The 17,590-nt window shown below is 40.5% G+C and overlaps 1 protein-coding gene across 7 annotated transcripts in view; it reads right to left on the bottom strand.

Moving 5' to 3' along the window:
• Cep83 (centrosomal protein 83) overlaps positions 1-17,590 on the bottom strand; it is a 127,860-nt gene that overhangs the window by 92,767 nt on the left and 17,503 nt on the right. For 4 of the 7 annotated variants that reach the window (XM_038314542.1, XM_038314541.1, XM_038314544.1 and 1 more), the window contains exon 1: positions 15,722-15,977. The exons of 1 other annotated variant lie outside the window; for it this stretch is intronic. The gene's annotated coding sequence lies outside the window, so the exon portion shown is untranslated. Of the gene's footprint in view, positions 1-15,721; positions 15,979-16,495; positions 16,755-17,590 lie in introns of those variants that run through there. 2 more of the 7 variants (XM_038314545.1, XM_038314547.1) reach the window with 2 other exon arrangements.

Below are 17,590 nucleotides of genomic sequence, written 5' to 3'. Positions count from 1 at the left end.
GAAAACATTTCTTTTTTCATCCCTACATGGCCCCTTAGCACGCTGTTGGCTGGGTTTAATTTACAGTCTCTCATACACATGTTGCTTCTTCTCTTTCAGAATTTTGGTTATGCAGTTAGGACAAAATGAAATCTTTTCTTTATATGCTCATGTGTGCACATGTGTGCACATGGGTACACATGCAGGACAGAAGTCAATGTCATAAGTCTTCCTCCTCCCCCCCTCAACAGTTTCTCATTGAGTCCGGAGCTCAGGAAGACTTAGGGACTCTCCTGTTTCTGCCTTTCCAGTGTTGGAATTACAGGTGCACAAAGTCACACCTGGTTTCTTGCACGGTGTCAGGGATCTAAACTCATGGTCATATGTTTGTAAGGCAAACACTTTAACAACTAAGCTATTTCCCCACCCGAAATATTCTTTCAATTTTTCAACTGGCCCAAAGACCAAAATCAGTCAAGTCAATCCTAAACACTAGCATCTGAAGAAACAATATTGAGAGTCTGCATCAGTCTGAGGCAAAATAGCTGTTGCTGTGTGTGGCAGGAGTCTGGCTATGCATTTTCCTCAAGACATTTTTATCCTGCACTCTGTCCTACTTGTACTTTCCCCCTCTAGACATTGTGTAATAGCTATCTTTCCATTCTCAAAGAAAATTCTATAAAAACTCTATTGGTTGTCTCTTATAATATACAAAATATTGATAAGTTTTCAGGTGCTGTGGAAACTTGTTCAAAGTAAATTCTAAAAGAAGGCCCCTCCTGTCCCAGACTCTAGCATATCTATTTCAATTATTCATGAAATGTTCTCCAAAAGCTGGTTCCCTAATTCTTTGACAGAGAGGGAAAGGAAGAGCAAAATAGGCCAAGAGTAAAAACATTGTGCCTTTGAAAACAGCTACAAGGTAAACTGGATGCCCCAATGTTGCAGAGGAATCTTGGGTGACTTTACAAACAGGAAAATGTCTCCGTCGTTTCTACAGCTTTAGAAGTTGTTTGCTCTGCACTTCCTGTTTACTCAGGTAATATTATACCCTGGTGGGGTTGAAGACTAGACAGTTAATAATTACTGTTTTCCTTGTTACCAAATTCAGAAAAGAAACTTACATAACATATGTAAAGTGCATAAGGTTGAGAGACATACAAGCTTAAAAGCTGTTTATCTAAAAAAATATTTTTAGGTCAAAAAGAAATTTTAGGATAGTAGTATAAGTTATGATAGAAATGGTTTAAGTATAAAACTTTGGATTCATCAAGGTAGGATAGATAATAGAGCATTCTCAAAATATGACAAGTACATATGGACTGGGCATTATAAGTGTAATCCTTTTTATCATTTGAAAACAGTGTCTAATAGCTATCAAAAATGTAAAGCTCACCTGATAATTATTCTTATTATATATAGTTTTACTGTGTTAGACTTAAACACTTTATTTAGACAAAAAGGGGGAAATATTGTGGAATATTTGTATACTATGTGTAATAAAAAACTGAATGGCCAAAGCTAGGTAGGAGAGATAGGCAGGACTTACAGGACAAAAGAGAGGAACTTGGAATGATTCTACGAATATGAGAGAGATGCTAAGACTAGTAAAAAGTCACAAGGTAAAACATAGATTAATATAAATGGGTTAATTTAAGTTAGAAGAGCTAGTGGGACAAGACTAAACTAAGGTTGAGATTTCACAATTAGTAATAAGTCTCCATGTCATTATTTGTGAGCTGGTGGCCCAAAGAAAAATCTTACTACGTAAACTATTTCCAAAATATGCTACTATTATTTAGCCCATGATGTAAAAATACCTGCAGTGGGAACAGAGAGCTCAAAGTTCAGCCATGGGAAGCTCATTCATAGAGAAGGCAAAGAGGACCCTCTACCAAGGATTCATTCAATTAGAAGCCGTAGTTAACTCCTGAGTTTCCCTAGTCAATTTCTGCTGGATGATTATAAGTACCAGATTTGATGATGTTACCTAGCTACTACTTGCTATTTGTTTTTGGTTTTTGGAAGCCTCGCCAAGGGGACTCTCTACTCTGCTCAATTCTCAACCAGGACCTCCAAATGACTGCCTGAATAGGGTTTCCCCTGTCGATTTCTACTCTGTGACTAAAAGTCCCTGATTTAATGCTCTTACCCTTTGTTTGCTCTCTCAATTAGGTTACTCCAGACGTCTCTGTGGGATGTTGTCAGTGTCTAATTTGATGCTGTCTATTTGCTGAGTCTCTCTAATAATCGCTATTTAATCTTTCACTTTTGCTTGCTATATGATTAAACTCCTTCATTCAAAAATGAAAGAATGTGTAACGGATTGTTCTCCAGACCATACAGAATACCTCTCTATCTGCCAAAGACCAATAAACCTTAATGACAGAAGTCATCTACAAAACTATGGTGATGTGATACTGCTTTCCATTAAGTTTACAATTTCTGAGAAAGTATGTCACAAAGAACAATGTTTGCCAAGCAACTTTATATGCTTTATGATGGGTATCACAAACTTTGTACCTTAAAAATAAACAATTCTAGCTAGGCTGAGGAGATGGCTCAGTAGATAAAGTGTTTGCCCCACAAGTGTGAGGACTGGAGTTGAGCGCTCAAGAACACATGCAGAGAGTTGGGTGAGTGTGACAGCCACCTATAAGCCCCAAAACTCAAGATGCAAAGACAAGGGATTCTTAGGGCAAGATGACTAGCCACAATGGCACAATTAGTGAACTCTGGGTTCACAGAGAGACCTTGCCTCAAAAAAATTAAGTGAAAAGCAATTCACACCCAATGACACAGGTAAGTGTATACATGTGTACCCACACACATTAAGAAAAAAATATTAAATTTTTAAAATTCTGGGGTAGTCTGATTAATCAAAAGCTTTCTAAAAATGAATATATCATTTGACCTAGACCTTCCATACTGAGAAATTAATACCAAGGAATTAATGTGATAAATTATACTCTGAATTGTTTCATTAAGTGCTGACTGAGCACACCCTACATGCCAAAGAATATAATGCCCTCTTCTGACCCCCCATAGGCACCAGGCTTATACACATTATACATGCATACATGCAGACAAAACACTCAAAACAAATCTTTTCTTAAGTTAGATTTTTGACAAACAGTAATGAAACAATAATCTTTTTACATACAAAAAAGTAAGTCATGTGTACTTGAGGTTTGTACAGAGACTCAAATGAACATAAAGATTTCTGACCTCTAATACCAAAATATAATCCTATATGAACACCAGACCAATGAGAGAAACTAACTTTAAAAACTGTCTCTAGGGGGAGGCTTCGACCCAGATGTAAAATAAATACATAAATAAAAAAATAATACATTTAAAAACTGTCTTTAAAAATAGCTTCTTAAGGAATGACAGATGTTGACCTCTGGTTTCACCACATACCCACATGTGTACCCAAACACACAGACCCTATTCTTACCATATAATTCTGCCAGGACATTTATAGATATTCACACTAAAGAAATGAAAGCGTGTGTCCCTACAAAAATTTTACACAACTATTTATAACAACTCTGAGACTTAAACACAAATCCATCAAAGATGAATAGAGAAACAAATTGTGGTATTATTTATATGATAGAGTATCACTCAGGAATAGTAAGGAATGTATAAATGTCAAAATAATTATGCTCTAAAATCACATTCAGATAAATATAGGATAAATATCATTGTATTTATATAAAAATCCAAGGAACATGTAACAATAACAAAGAAAAAAATCATTTCAAGAAGGAGCAAGGAGCATGTGGGTATACAGGAGGGACTGGAAGGGGAGAAGAGAAGGCAAAGATGATGTAACTATATTTTAACTTTTAAAAATTTACAAAAGAAACAAATCCAATAAATACAAACAGTTGATACTTGAGAAAAAAATCAAGAAACTAACTTGAGTATATTTGAAGCGACTAATACACATCTAATATTATACAAAGAATTATGAGTAATATAAAAAGCACAAAATATGTTTTATCATCCAGAGAAGAAAACAGTTTCAGTCATAAGCCATACAATTCTCCTACTTCTAACATAATGGAATAAAGCTACAAATCCTTTTCACAAGAAGAGCCAAAACCCAGTCATTTCAGTGCTCTGAAATCCAACCAAAGGCTTAAACACAGTCTGATTATTCAATCATGAAAACAACAGGTATGGATAAGAATAACCTGAGTCCATGGCATTCCTACTATTGTTTGTTCCCATCTCCTCACACTGATGGGTGAGAGAAGGAATTCAACAGAGTTCAATAGTGAAAACAACTTCAGAATCATTTGAAGGTGATCTGTTTCCTGGTGCATTATCAGCTGTTAAGTGGAGATCTCTGAGACAAACAGAGAGCAACAATAGTTCCCAAACCTCAGATTAGCGGTTTCTTTAGGGCAAGGAAAGAACCAACTAGGTTGAGAAATTAAGAGAACCATAGGGACTTGGGAATTGTCCAGTAGCCTAGACACAACAAAAACTGCAAACATGTAGACCAAATACCCAAGCAGACACAGGCCACTCACATATCTAAAAGAGCTGGTACACAGAAAGACAATCAAGGCTAGTGAAATGTAAAGCCAGGACAGACTTGAAAATAGCCTGCATTTAAATTCACCCTTACCATGCACAGGTTCATGCATGGGTCAGTTTGAACACATCATGCTGATTCTTGTTTGAACAAAAAGCTATACAGATACAAGAAACCAAGCTTAAAAATCAATAGGACTAGGTTCAATAGTATAGAGTGTCACTTCATATAAAGACATAAAACTACATAAAGGAATGACTATAATACTGTATTATTGGGCTTATACTATGCATACCTGTAATACATATGTGTGATAACAATAGTATCAAAAAGGGAAAGGAAAAAGAGCTATATTGGAGGGAAGTTCTGTACTTTAATAGAATTTAGTGTTATTCTGGAAGAGACTGCTATAAATTAAAATGCATATTTTAACTTCTAGAAAAGCCATTATAAAATACAGTAAAAACACAGAATTTGAAAGGAATACTAATAAATATTTTAGTTATTTGATTTTCTAATCACTTAATGATTGCACATGAATCTACTAATATTTTAATTATCGTCTGCAACTTTAAAGACCGATCCTCCTGTGGTCACTCAGGCAGGGCTTCTGGTCCCTCAGCAGAGCCAAGGCCGCAACATGTAGGTCTAAATTAAGTCGCTATCATTCTATTTATCGATAAGACTCAGGAGCCAAAGGCTGGGGTGAAAACCTGCTAGCTGACTAGCAACAAGCAGATCTTGCTTTGTGGCTGGAAACACCACAAGAGATATGTCTCTTCCCTCATTCCAGAACCAAAAAGAAGCTCAAACACCCATCTCAAACACCTTTCCTTCCTGAGTGTCTTCTCCGTCCAAATTGCTGGCTTCTCTATGGCTAATTCTGTCCAGCTAGAAGATAGTTCCACCCCCTGATTCAAGATAAACTTCATCGACAGTCTGGAGTATCACAGTGTGATCAAAATATCCCACAATAGTTACTGAAAGAAAAATTTATTTAAAAATACGATAATTAGAAAACTTGGGAAAATGGCATAAACCCACAATATCAACTAAACTAACATTAATGAACTAATTAACTCCATTCTAAGAACAGAGAATGCTAAGCTAGTTCAGTTTTTCTACAACTACATGTTACTTACAAAACATTTCTTTGATTCAAAGACATAAGCGGATTAAAAGAAATGGGACAAAAAATTTAAGTCATACAAATAGCAACCATAAGAAAGCTATGATAGCTATAGAGAACAAAACAAAATGTAAGACAACGAATACTACTAATACTAATTATATTCTATACTAATCATATTTAACAAAGACAAAACGACCGGTACACCAACGTGACAAGTGTCGAACAGAACTCAGACATAAGAAGGGGGAGGCAATTAACTAGAGAAGACTGCAAATGAACGACAAGACAAAAAGTACTTGAGTATAGAGGAGTTGACTGACCTTATCACCATGATTATAACTGACAGACATTCCACCTGAAGACTACAAAACATGCAAATAATTATTTAAGACTGGATCTCACTACTTAATACAGGATAGCTTAGAACTCATTATATAGCTCAGGGTAGTCTTCAAGAACCCATTACACAGTCCAGCATAGTCTTCTAGAATTTTTTCTATACCCAGGGTGGTCTTCTATTCGAGATCCCCTGGTCTCAGTTTCCTAAGTGCTGGGACTACTGGTGTATGTTACCATACTTAGCTCAATATACATTCTTAGTGAACTCACAGGAACATTCTCCAGGATGTTCCATAGACTGAGTCGTAAAACAAGCTTAAGCTAGAGAACAGTCTAGGGTTGAGGAGATAGCTCAACCAGTAAAGTCCTTGCCATGAAAGCATGAAGACCTGAGATCAGATCCCCAGCACCCACAAAAAAGGTCAGACACAATGATGAACACCCGTAATTGCAAGTGGAGGAGGAGGATCCCTGGATCTTGTCAGATGGCCAGTCTGGCCAAATTAGTAAACTCCATAATCAGTAAAAGACCCTGCCTCAGAAAATATGATAGAAAACTACTAGGAGGATATCAGATATCAACCTCTGCCCGCCACACAGACATGCATGTGTTTGCACACACACAAATTATAGATTAAAACAACTTAAACTAAGAACAAGAAAGGAACTTCTTCAATCTGATGAAGGGCTTACATTACACTTGATAGTGAAAATGTGCATGCCTTCACCTTAAGAACATAAACAACAGGGCTGAAGAGAGAGCTCAGGGGTTGAGAGCACTGGCTGTTTTTCCAGAGCACCTGGGTTCAATTCCCAGCGCTCTCATGGTAGCTCAAAACTGTAACTCCAGATCCAGGGGACCTTGACTCTTTCACACAGACATATATGCAGGCAAAACACCAATGCACATCAACATAAATCTTTTTTTTTTTTTTTTTTTTTTTTTTTTTTTTGGTTTTTCGAGACAGGGTTTCCCTGTAGTTTCTAGAGCCTGTCCTGGAACTAGCTCTTGTAGACCAGGCTGGCCTCGAACTCAGAGATCCGTCTGCCTCTGCCTCCCGAGTGCTGGGATTAAAGGCGTGCGCCACCACCGCCTGGCAACATAAATCTTTTAAGAAAGAAGGGGGGGGGGAGGAAGGAAGGGAGGAAGGGAGGGAGGAAGGGAGGGAGGGAGGGAGGGAGGGAGGGAGGGAGGGAGGGAGGAAGGAGGAACACAACGCACTTTCAACATTTCTATGCAATGTCTTATTGAAGAATCTATACCATGAGTTTAGGTAAGTACAAATGAATGAATAACAGACTGGAAAGAAAGGTGTAATTCTTTTATTCAGAGACACGGTCATCTATATGGGAACAATATATAAGAATTGACTGTATTTTTAAATACTAGCTATGAATGATGTGAATATCAATTAAGAAAACTATCACAAGAGAATCAACAATTACAAATTTCTTTAGGAAAAATATATAATGGGCTGGGTATAGCGTTGCATGCCTTTAATCCCAAATATTCAGGAGGCAGGCAGAAGCAGGTGGATCTCTCTGAGTTCAAGGCCAACACGTCTATGGCAGTGATTCTCAACCTTCCTAATGCTGCGACCCTTTAATATAATTCCTCATGTTGTGGTGACCCCCAACCATAAAATTATATTTGTTACTACTTCATAACTATAATTTTACTACTGATATGGATCATAATGTAAATATCTGGTATTTCCAATGGTCTTGGGAAACAGGAAAAGGTCGTTCAACCCCAAAAGGGTTGAGAACCACTGGTCAACGGAGTGTTCCAGGACAGCCAGGGCCGTCTGAGAGCGCCTATCTCAAAACAGAAAAGGATGGGGAAACCATAACAAACACGGGAGGTATTTACACGAAGATTTGAAAAATGCTAAGAGAAATCAAAATTCTAATTACTCATGCACACATTATATGTTGATAAATTTAAAAATTCAATTTTCTTAAATTAGTAATTTTACCCTCAAATCCTTTCAAATCTCAGACATTTTTTCTAACAGACCTGCAGAGTGAACTCTAAATTTTCTGTATTAATGGGGAGAAGATGAAATACCCTAGGTAGTGTGGTATTAGAGTAAGAATTAAACACAGTTATTAACAGAAAGCATGAACAGAATTCAAATGATGATAAAAAAAATCACATTAAGTCACATTGAGAAAAGAGGCCTGGACCCTAATGTTATAAGTATATACAAGTATTTCAATATAGATCCCAGATGTAAATGAAAAATAAAAGAAAGCCCACACAGGAAAAAACACTATAATAACAAGGAATAATACATATGAACATACAGAAATCAACTAGACTTCATTAAGAACTTTTGCACTTCAAAACACATTAGAGAAAACATGAAATCATGCCACAAAAATTATCTCTAATTTCTTAATGTCCAAAACAAAGAATTTTTACAATATATAGTGTTTTTGTATATATTTAGTAATACATGATTTTTCAAAAGGGACACTCAACATGTTCATTATAGAAAATGTATAGAAATGTAGAATATCATCCATGTAGAAAAGGTAGGAATTCTGATCAATTTTTATTAAATTTATATATTTTATTATATGCAAGACACATGTATGTATCTAGTATGTGCATGCTCAGTGTCCTGGAGGTCAGAAGAGGGAATCAGACCCCTGGACTGGAGTAATGGATGGTTGTGCGCACCGTGTGGGTGCTAGGACTCAAACCAGATCCTCTGCAAGAGCAGCACATGCTCTTAGCTGCTGAGTCACCGCTCTGACCCCTGACCACTCTCAAAAGATGAAGATTAGAAGTATGCAAAGGGAGAAAATAGAAGGGTACGTATCTCACAACAATTTCTAACATTAGGACGGATGAAATACAGTATAGCATTAATGTGCACTATGACTGAGTCAGGCATTACAACTTGCCTTCTTTGATACCAAACAACTGTTCAGGAAAGTATCATTGCCCACATAAAAAATGGTAATGATAAAAAACAAGTAACTGATCTGAAAAGCAAAGTAGCTGGTAAAATTTACATAGCCAAGATTTTAGTCTTTGACCTCAGAATTCAGGCTCCGAACTCATCCCTGTTTTACTGCTAACTTGTAGGTAGAGTTTTCCCTGTCCAGGAGCCACTTCCAAATTAACACACTGAGGCTTATATTAATTACAGATGTTCAGTCAGTAACTCAGGCTTGTTACTAGTTAACTCTTACATTAAAATTAACCCTTATTTCTTATCTATGCTTTGCCTTATGACTTGGTACCTTTTCTCAGTACAGCATGCCCATCTTGCTTTCTCTGTGTCTTCTGGTGACTTCTCTGACTCTGGCCTTCTTCCCTATCCCATCATTCTCAGTTCTGCTTTCCCATCTAACTTTATTCTGTTCAGCTATTGGCCAGTCAGCTTCTTTATTAAATCAATCATGCAACGTATATTCACAGCGTACAGATGGATTATTCCACAGCACAAACCAAAGGCTTATTTGTCTCCATTAGCAAGTTCAGATCTCTACAGAAGACAACTTTCCAGAGACGGGTTTACAGACAGTGCTACAGTGTCGACATTTCTTGAGTAACAGTTTCATTAATAAATACACATGATACACACACTTTCCAAAACCTTAGTCTCCATCTACACACTGCACGCAGCTGTTTAGCCTTCTCTGATCCCACACTTTTCCCTATCAGTTGTATCCAGAATCTTACTACCACTATTGCTAATGACTCCTATTTCTGTCTCGCCCAGAAACTTTTCCTCCATCCTCCTCCCTGACTCAATGCCCTCCAGTCTAAGCTGAATATGTCTGTATTTACCCTCAAACCATACTTAATGAAATTAGTGTGTTTGACTTTTAGATCTAGGTCAGATGTTTTTCTTACATGCTCCAAAATATATTCACATTTATTCTTATGACATTTACTGCATTAAATCACAAGTTACTTAATTTCCCCAGCAGACAATATGATGTTTAAGATTGTAGACAGTAAGGTACATTAAGACAGAACAGCCTTATTCTCCAGTGTCTAGAACAGTGCTGGTGTGAGAGCCAATGTTTTAAGTTTTAATCACTGTGCCTAAGAGATTCATGAAACAAAAAATGCCTCAAACCTGTAAGCCTCTTGCCCAAGGACAGATAGTTCCTAAAGTGCTGGAGGCTACTGTTTATGGAAGAGAACAAGTTACATGTTCTCACTCCCCTAAACAAGTTTGTTTGACCCAACTATGTACAATGTGCTTGAGCGTACCTGGGCAGGAGGTATGTAGGGAGGAAATGCATCAGGATGTACATACATTTACTTGTCTCTGACTGACTGTATTGAAGGACGTTTGGAGGCAGGAAATACATCGGATTTATGCTTGCCCCTTACACATTCACTCAGACTGGTCTCTTGAACCTCTGCTTCTCCTCTCAACACTATCATAGAGCTAAGAAATTATGCTTTCTTGTTAAGGTTTCCATGTACCTCCAGGAGTCACAAGAAAAACACATTCCAACTCCACTCAAGTTTTAGCTAGTAATACATCCTAGCTGTAAGGAAGGCAGATAGTAATAATTACTTAATAGTTTTTCTACAGGTTTTTGGTTGATCCAGTCTCTTCAGATATACTTTATATACACTATTATTCAAAACATTTATACTGCATCTCTGTGAAATATCATACAAGTTATGTCAGCACCCTGAAAAATATACTCAACGTCACATGCTTTTTGCTCTCTAATACTATACCTGCTTTAAAATAAAATGTGATGTAGATGAGAAAGATAAAGGCGAACACTGGAGATAGGACTGAACCCTGGAAATCCCTATGGCTTTCAGTAGTTGCTATGTTTTACTGCACCCATGTTACTGGGCAACGGCTTAGAAGCTAGGCTGGCAAGCTGACTTAAAACATTAAGCCAACATTATGAAAATATTCCAGTACCCAACTTCATCTCTTTATACCTTCACCTATAGCCACTCTTAGCTATAATATCAGGTATAGATTTAGGACAAGCTTATTAAAATTATCTAAAATTTTAAAGACATATTTTGACAATGACAAGCATTTTACAAAAAGGAAAGATCAGATTTTAGGTTCCTTCTAGTCCTAAATTTTAATTATTTAAACTACTTTACAATCATAACATACAGAATGTTTAGTCAAAAGTTAAGACCCCAGCCCCTGGCATTCATCCTTCAAGTGCCAATGGAGCAGGAATGGGGCAGGAAGCTCCATTTCAAGCCCCTTCCTCTGGGAGTCGCCATGGTCCAGACTCCAGTTGGGGGGGGGGGAAGCCCACCAAGCAGTGACCCCTCCCCAGGGAGGGTCAGGACCACTCCCACAGGCTATTTAGGATGCCGCCCAGAAAAGGAACACCTGGTCTCCCCCGCTCTCTTCCCCTGGCCATACTTTCTGGGGCCACCCAGGAGCGTTGCATTAAACATGGCATCTTTTATTTGGTCTGATTTGGTCTGGATGGAATTATTTATATCGGCAGAGAGGCTATCTTAAGAATATTCCTAACACAGAAGGCAATAAGTGACCATTTTCTAGTGTCCATTACTTTTCTCCTCCTAGAATATTGTTCAAACACAAAAGAAATAGTACTAGACTTGATCTTTCCACTATCCGGGGAGGGTGGTCCTGACATAAAATAGACATGCAATGAACTTCAGAGGATTGCTAATTTCTGAGAAGCAGATTGAAATACTGACATAATGTCATCAATTAAATGTTTACTCAGGAAAAAGTAGGATGGAAAGGAGTGGAATGAGATGGAGACAGGACAGGAGGATGCAAGAGGAAGAAAGGAAGGAGACTGGAGGGTTCACATTTTAAAACTAAGGTTCTTCTAAAGAAGAACCAAGAAATTGACCCTACTCACCAAGCACACATGAGAGTGGAGCCAGAATTCTTGAGGGAGTTCTTAGTGATGCTAATGTCATGGGAAATTCTCAAATATGCATTCACACTTTCTAGGAACAAAATCTTGGCTTTTGATTCCAGTGATTCCCCCATTCTTTAATCTCCAATCTTATGGTTTACAGCTGCCCTTCCTACATTTTTCAAACATGTTCTGACTTATAGGAAGGATGGGGGGTACAAATAAGCATTTGTCATTCAAGAAACATCAACAACTTCTGTTTAGAAAAACAAAGAATACGCTCATAAAGAGATTAATCTAGTCAAGAAGGAAAAAAGATAATATCACAAAGTCCAAGTATCAAATAAATAGGATTCATAAATACATACTAGAGAATTTCAAATGTCATAGTGAAACTGAACCTTAAAGAAAAGGTGTAACTTAGATTTTTATTTTAAAGGAAGAAACTGGGGCAAGGTAGAAGGAAAACAAGACTGATACTGGAAGCAGAAAGCAGGTTTAAGGGATAATGGAGGAAAACAAGTTTGGATAAGGCACCTCTTCCATAATGAATATGAGCTCAGAAAGCCAAGAACAAACAATTCTGAAGAAGTCATTTTGAGTCAAGAACTCAGTTGTGGTGTGGAGGAACTGGAGAAATGGCTCAGCAGTTAAAAGGGTGTGCTGCTCTTGCAGAGGACCAGAAATCTCAGCACCTACACAGGTGGGCTCACCACTGCCAATAACTCCAGCACCAGTGAATTCTAGCTGGCCTCCACATGTGTGCATGCACACACAGCAAGAGGTGAGTATATTCTGAATTCAGTTGGTAGGACTTTTTTTCTAGTGTGCATTGGTATCAGATCCCTGGAATTGGAGCTACAGACAGTTGTAAGCTGTCATGTGGGTGCTGGGAATTGAACCTGGGTCCTCTGGAAGAGTAGTTAAGACTGCCCTTACATGCTAAGCCATCTCTCCAGCCCCAGTAGAACATTTCTTATACAGATATAAGCATATTCCCAGAAGTATACATAAGTTGAACAATGTAAGAAAAGTACACACTGGGCCTCATACATTATACGACAAATCGCTAATCTTTCTCTTAAGAATTTACTCTTCTGCACTTCTTGAATCAGGACAGTCCCAACACTAAGGTATTTATCACACAATATGAATCGTTTTTTAACCTTGCCCAGTTCCTCAATGGCTCATTACTTCAACACCAGCATTTGAAGGACACAGGAAAAGACAACTATAATGAATTCTACACATATTTTAGTAAGGGTATATAATCTTGAGGTTCCAATTCCTATCGTTAATTGTCTTAGGGTTTCTACTGCTGCGAAAAGACAGCAACTCTTATATAAAGGAAAACATTTAATTGGGGTAGCGTACAGTTCAGAGTTTCAGTGCATTGTCATCATGGTGGGACTGGGTGGTGTGCAAGCAGACACTGTGCTAGAGAAGTAGCTGAGTGTCCCACATCTTGCAGGCAACAGGAAGTAGTCTGAATGTCATCTGAACAAAGCTTGAGAAAAGGAAACCTCAAAGCCATCCCACAGTGACACACTTCCGCCAAGGCCATGCCTACTCCAACAGAGCCACACCCCCTACACGCTTATGGGTGCAATTACATTCAAACTACCAAACTAATAGTTTGAATTTAAAGACATCATCTGTCAGTTTATAGGCATGGTGGCTCATACATGCAGTCCCAAAACTGGGGAAACTGAGCCAAAAGGATATGCCAGGTGTTTGAAGTCAATGAGAGATACATAGTGAGTTCCGGATCAGCCTCAGCTAAAGGATAAAACCCTGCTTCAATGTAATATTTATTTTTTATGTATACAATATTCTGTGTGTATGTCTGCAGGCCAGAAGAGGGCACCAGACCTCATTACAGATGGTTGTGAGCCACCATGTGGTTGCCGGGAATTGAACTCAGGACCTTTGGAAGAGCAGGCAATGCTCTTAACCACTGAGCCATCTCTCCAGCCCCCCCCCCCCACTTCAATGTAAAACAACAAAGAAAAACAATGTAGAAACAACAACAAAAAGATCATTTAAGCCAGCCATTCAGGCCTGAGGTCCCTGTTAGGTCCCAAGAAATTCCTTTTCCCAAACTCTGGCATTTACGTGGAACTCACTCTGTAGACCCGGCTGGCCTCAAACTCACAGAGATCCTCCTGCCTCTGCCTCCCAAGTGCTGGGGATCAAAGGTGTGCACCAGGGGGGGCCAATCGTCTTATCTCTGGCAAAAGAGGGGAGGCATATAGCTGTTCCATTAACCCATGGTTGTCGTGCCCATTAGCATTACCAAGGTCTATGCCAGCCTCTAAGCTCCCTCAGTTCCTACTGGCAAGAACCTGGTTCAGTCATCTTGGCTGGCAAATCCCACTCCCTACCCTAAACCTCTCCAGCTCATGACCTTCCTTCCTTCCCCCAACTTCTCTGGCCTATAAAACCTCAATCCCTTGTTCTGCTCTAGACTCCAGGACCCCTTTCCTCTCGCTCTCCCCTCTCAAGGCCGGGTCTGCTGTGCTGGCCATGTTCACTCTGGACCTTTCTTTGACGCCTCTGGCTGTTCTCGCCCTCATATCTACAGTGATACTTCTCCTCAGCCATTCCTTGAAGCAGTTATGTCCTCGTCTTCATTCAGCCCCAGAATGAAGGGAGGTTGAGATGGAGAAATTGCCAATTCAAAGTAAGCCTTGCTTACAAAGCTAGACCGGTTATTATTACTTTCCCCACCAAACAGACCACTTTTAAAAAGTAAATTAAATAAAAAAACCTAATTTACCTTACAAGTTATATCATTAAGGGTTTAACAAGTGGAGAGTGAGCCTACTGTAATCCCAAGGCTTAAAAACTTGTGTCTTGCAATCTCTCAAATGGTGCATGTAACTCTAAACTGTTATCTTATTATTTAAGAATATTACTAAAGACAGTCTGCATACTTTATCGCCTTAGATAAGAAATACTCAAAGAGAAATGCCCAGCATACTCTGGAATAAGTAACAGCCAAAGAAAAACTCAAACCCATTTGCAAGGCTACAAAGAGTCACGTGACACCGAAAAAAAAATCAAAGCGATCTACTAATCCTAATTAAAGTAGTTTGAAGTCAAATCTAAATACAAAAGATGAAAAATGTTACCACGTATAGGCTAAAAGTATAAATCTAGCGAACTCTGAACTCCGATCAATAAGCCACATTTAATTGTGCTCTAGTTGAAAGACTTGTTTACGGTGATGTTGCTTGGCAACAGAAGCACGGCTTTAACAACCAACTCAGTTCTTTAGACCTCATTTAGTACTTGATACTAACAGTCGGGAGATATTATGAATTCGTCATATAGTAGAAAGTTCGGAACAAATTTATCCTTATCCTAGATATCCTTGAGAAGGAAGTGGCTGGATAATTAGGTGACCAAGGACTTAAAACACTAAGTAAAGGCCAAAGTGTCCTTTTATTATAATAGTCAGAAATTGGACTAAGGATTCGCCAGAGTTATCAAGCCCAAAACACGCTTAATATAGTTGTCAGCAACACCTGCACACATCACTGCCACAACTGTCTTAAAGAACAAGGAAAATGACAGCGTGGCTTCTCCACCACCAATTAAACTGGAGGTGCTTCACATGAAGCCAGTTCCTCAGCTGGCTAGCATGCCGCAGTGCACCAAAGAGCCCCGTAACGAGTTCCACGTGCTTCTAAAGACCGCATCCCGAGCGCTTCTCACGGCCTGCCTTCCTAACATGCGCTTCCTCCTTTTTTTTAACCAGGAAACAAAACCGGGGTTCAAGGGCTGACGTGGAGGAGGAGGGTTACATGGTCCCACCCAGCTGCCCCGCAAACCTAAAAAGAGAGGTTACTTACCAAACTCACGGTCCTTGCAGCTTGCCCAAGGAACACGGCCGCGCTCGCCCCCGGGGGACCCCGGCACAGCTCCGACCACCGCCACCCACTCCGAAGTGCTCGCCCAGGCATTGGGGCCGAGGGGTGGGGGGGGGGGTCCCACGGCTGGGATGTCGGGCCCAGCCCGCCACGCCTGGGGCGGTCCTGGCAGCCGCTCTCGCCGCGGGCTGAAGAGGAAGCTGGGGACAGCCTAGGTAGCCCGGGAAACTCGAAGGGCCGAGAGGGCGGCGGCGGCAAGCCCGGCTCCTCCTCCGCGGCCCGGCCTCCTCGGCAGACACGCCGCCCCCTCAGCCCGGCAGTCCGCCACTCGGCGCCGCCGAGCCGCCCTTGTCCGGAGCCGCCGCGGCGCGCCAGCAGGAAGTCCCGCCCCCGTGCTACGTCATCAACGCCGCGCGCCGCCCCGGGCCAGAGCCGTTGGGGAAGGGACGCTGGCCGCAGCGACGGTTGCGCCGGCTGCTGCGGCTGCGGCTGCGGCTGCGGCTGCGGCGGTGGCCAAAGTGAGGACGCCGCTTTGGGACTTCCCCTGTGGGCTCCATCGAAAGCCCGCGAGCCCGAGGAACGGCAGGTCGCGCCCCGGACACTCGTGTCGTGAACCGGTCTCATCTCAAAGCCCGATGCCCGGTGGGTTGAGGGACGCTCTGCCCTCCTCCCGCCCTTGTCACACCTCCTTTTTCTGAGGACTAGGAAGGTGCTCTCACCGCCACCTCTGTCCCTGCAGGCCGCCTGTCATCGTACCTGCTGGGCGGATTTTCATGTTCTGGCACTCAGCCCGCAAGTGCGGAGTCGCCCCCAGCTTGTCACCAGGGAAGTCAGGTCAGGACCTCCTACCCGAGTGTCATCCTGTAGGCTCGCCTCCTCAAAGGGAGTGACAGTGAGCTCCTGGTCTTCAGGCTGTTAAAGTTGACACTTGGTGCCACCTTTGGCAATATTTGTTACCTAAAGTCTGAAATGAACTAGGCTTCCAGCGCCGTGGGAGAAACAGGCGTCCTGTGTCAATAGCGTAGCTTCTGTTGTATCTCTGACCTCCCAGTACAAGGGCAACAGAGCTGTGGCGTTTTTTTGAAATGGGGGTGGGGTGCATCAGAAGCATACTGTTTATGTAAAATAGATACGTGGGAGACACATTCACGACCAGAATAGAGAAACCGGAAATCCTGGCTGTGACACTGACAGTAATAATTTGCCGAACCAGTGCTGCGGGGCATTTTTATAGATGACCTTAACCCGGAGTTGTGTGGATTCAATTATGTTTTACGGTTTTCCCAGATCCTGAAATCAACAGTAGCAACCAGTGAAACCATCCGTTAGAAATCTAGGAGGAAAAGCGAGTGGAAGGAAAGCTCTCACACAAGAGTAAATGGTACATGAACACTTAGAGAAAAAAATTAAACCATTACAAAAAATAGTAGAAAATCTGTGCTGAAGAGATAGCTCGGTGGTTTAGAGCACTTCCTGCTTTTCCAACAGACCCAAATTTGGTTCCCAGAACCCAGATCCTGATGGTTTTTTTGACGTTCTTTTGTCATGAATTTGATTAACTTACCTGTAGATCTATAAGCTAACTTACCACTTGCATATCTTGATTCTAACTTTTCTTCCTGGACTAACACCCTCCTTCTGTATTCTGTGTCCCTCACAGTATTTTTCACACTGTCCTGTAATTCTGTCTGCCACACAATTATTTTTGCTCCTTCTGCACATCTTTCTGCTATACACATTTCCTTTCTCTTATCATTTGCTTTTGCATGTGTAAATTTACCAGTACTAATAGAATTATGTAGCTTTTAAAGAGATACTTGGGTTACTTATGCTAGTAATAAACAACTTAGA

This window comes from Arvicola amphibius, chromosome 17 (genome assembly GCF_903992535.2).
Source record: "Arvicola amphibius chromosome 17, mArvAmp1.2, whole genome shotgun sequence".
Classification (NCBI taxonomy): Eukaryota; Metazoa; Chordata; class Mammalia; order Rodentia; family Cricetidae; genus Arvicola; species Arvicola amphibius.
The sequence above is the reverse complement of the archived record's forward strand: the minus strand, read 5'-3'. Positions and strand labels throughout refer to the sequence as shown.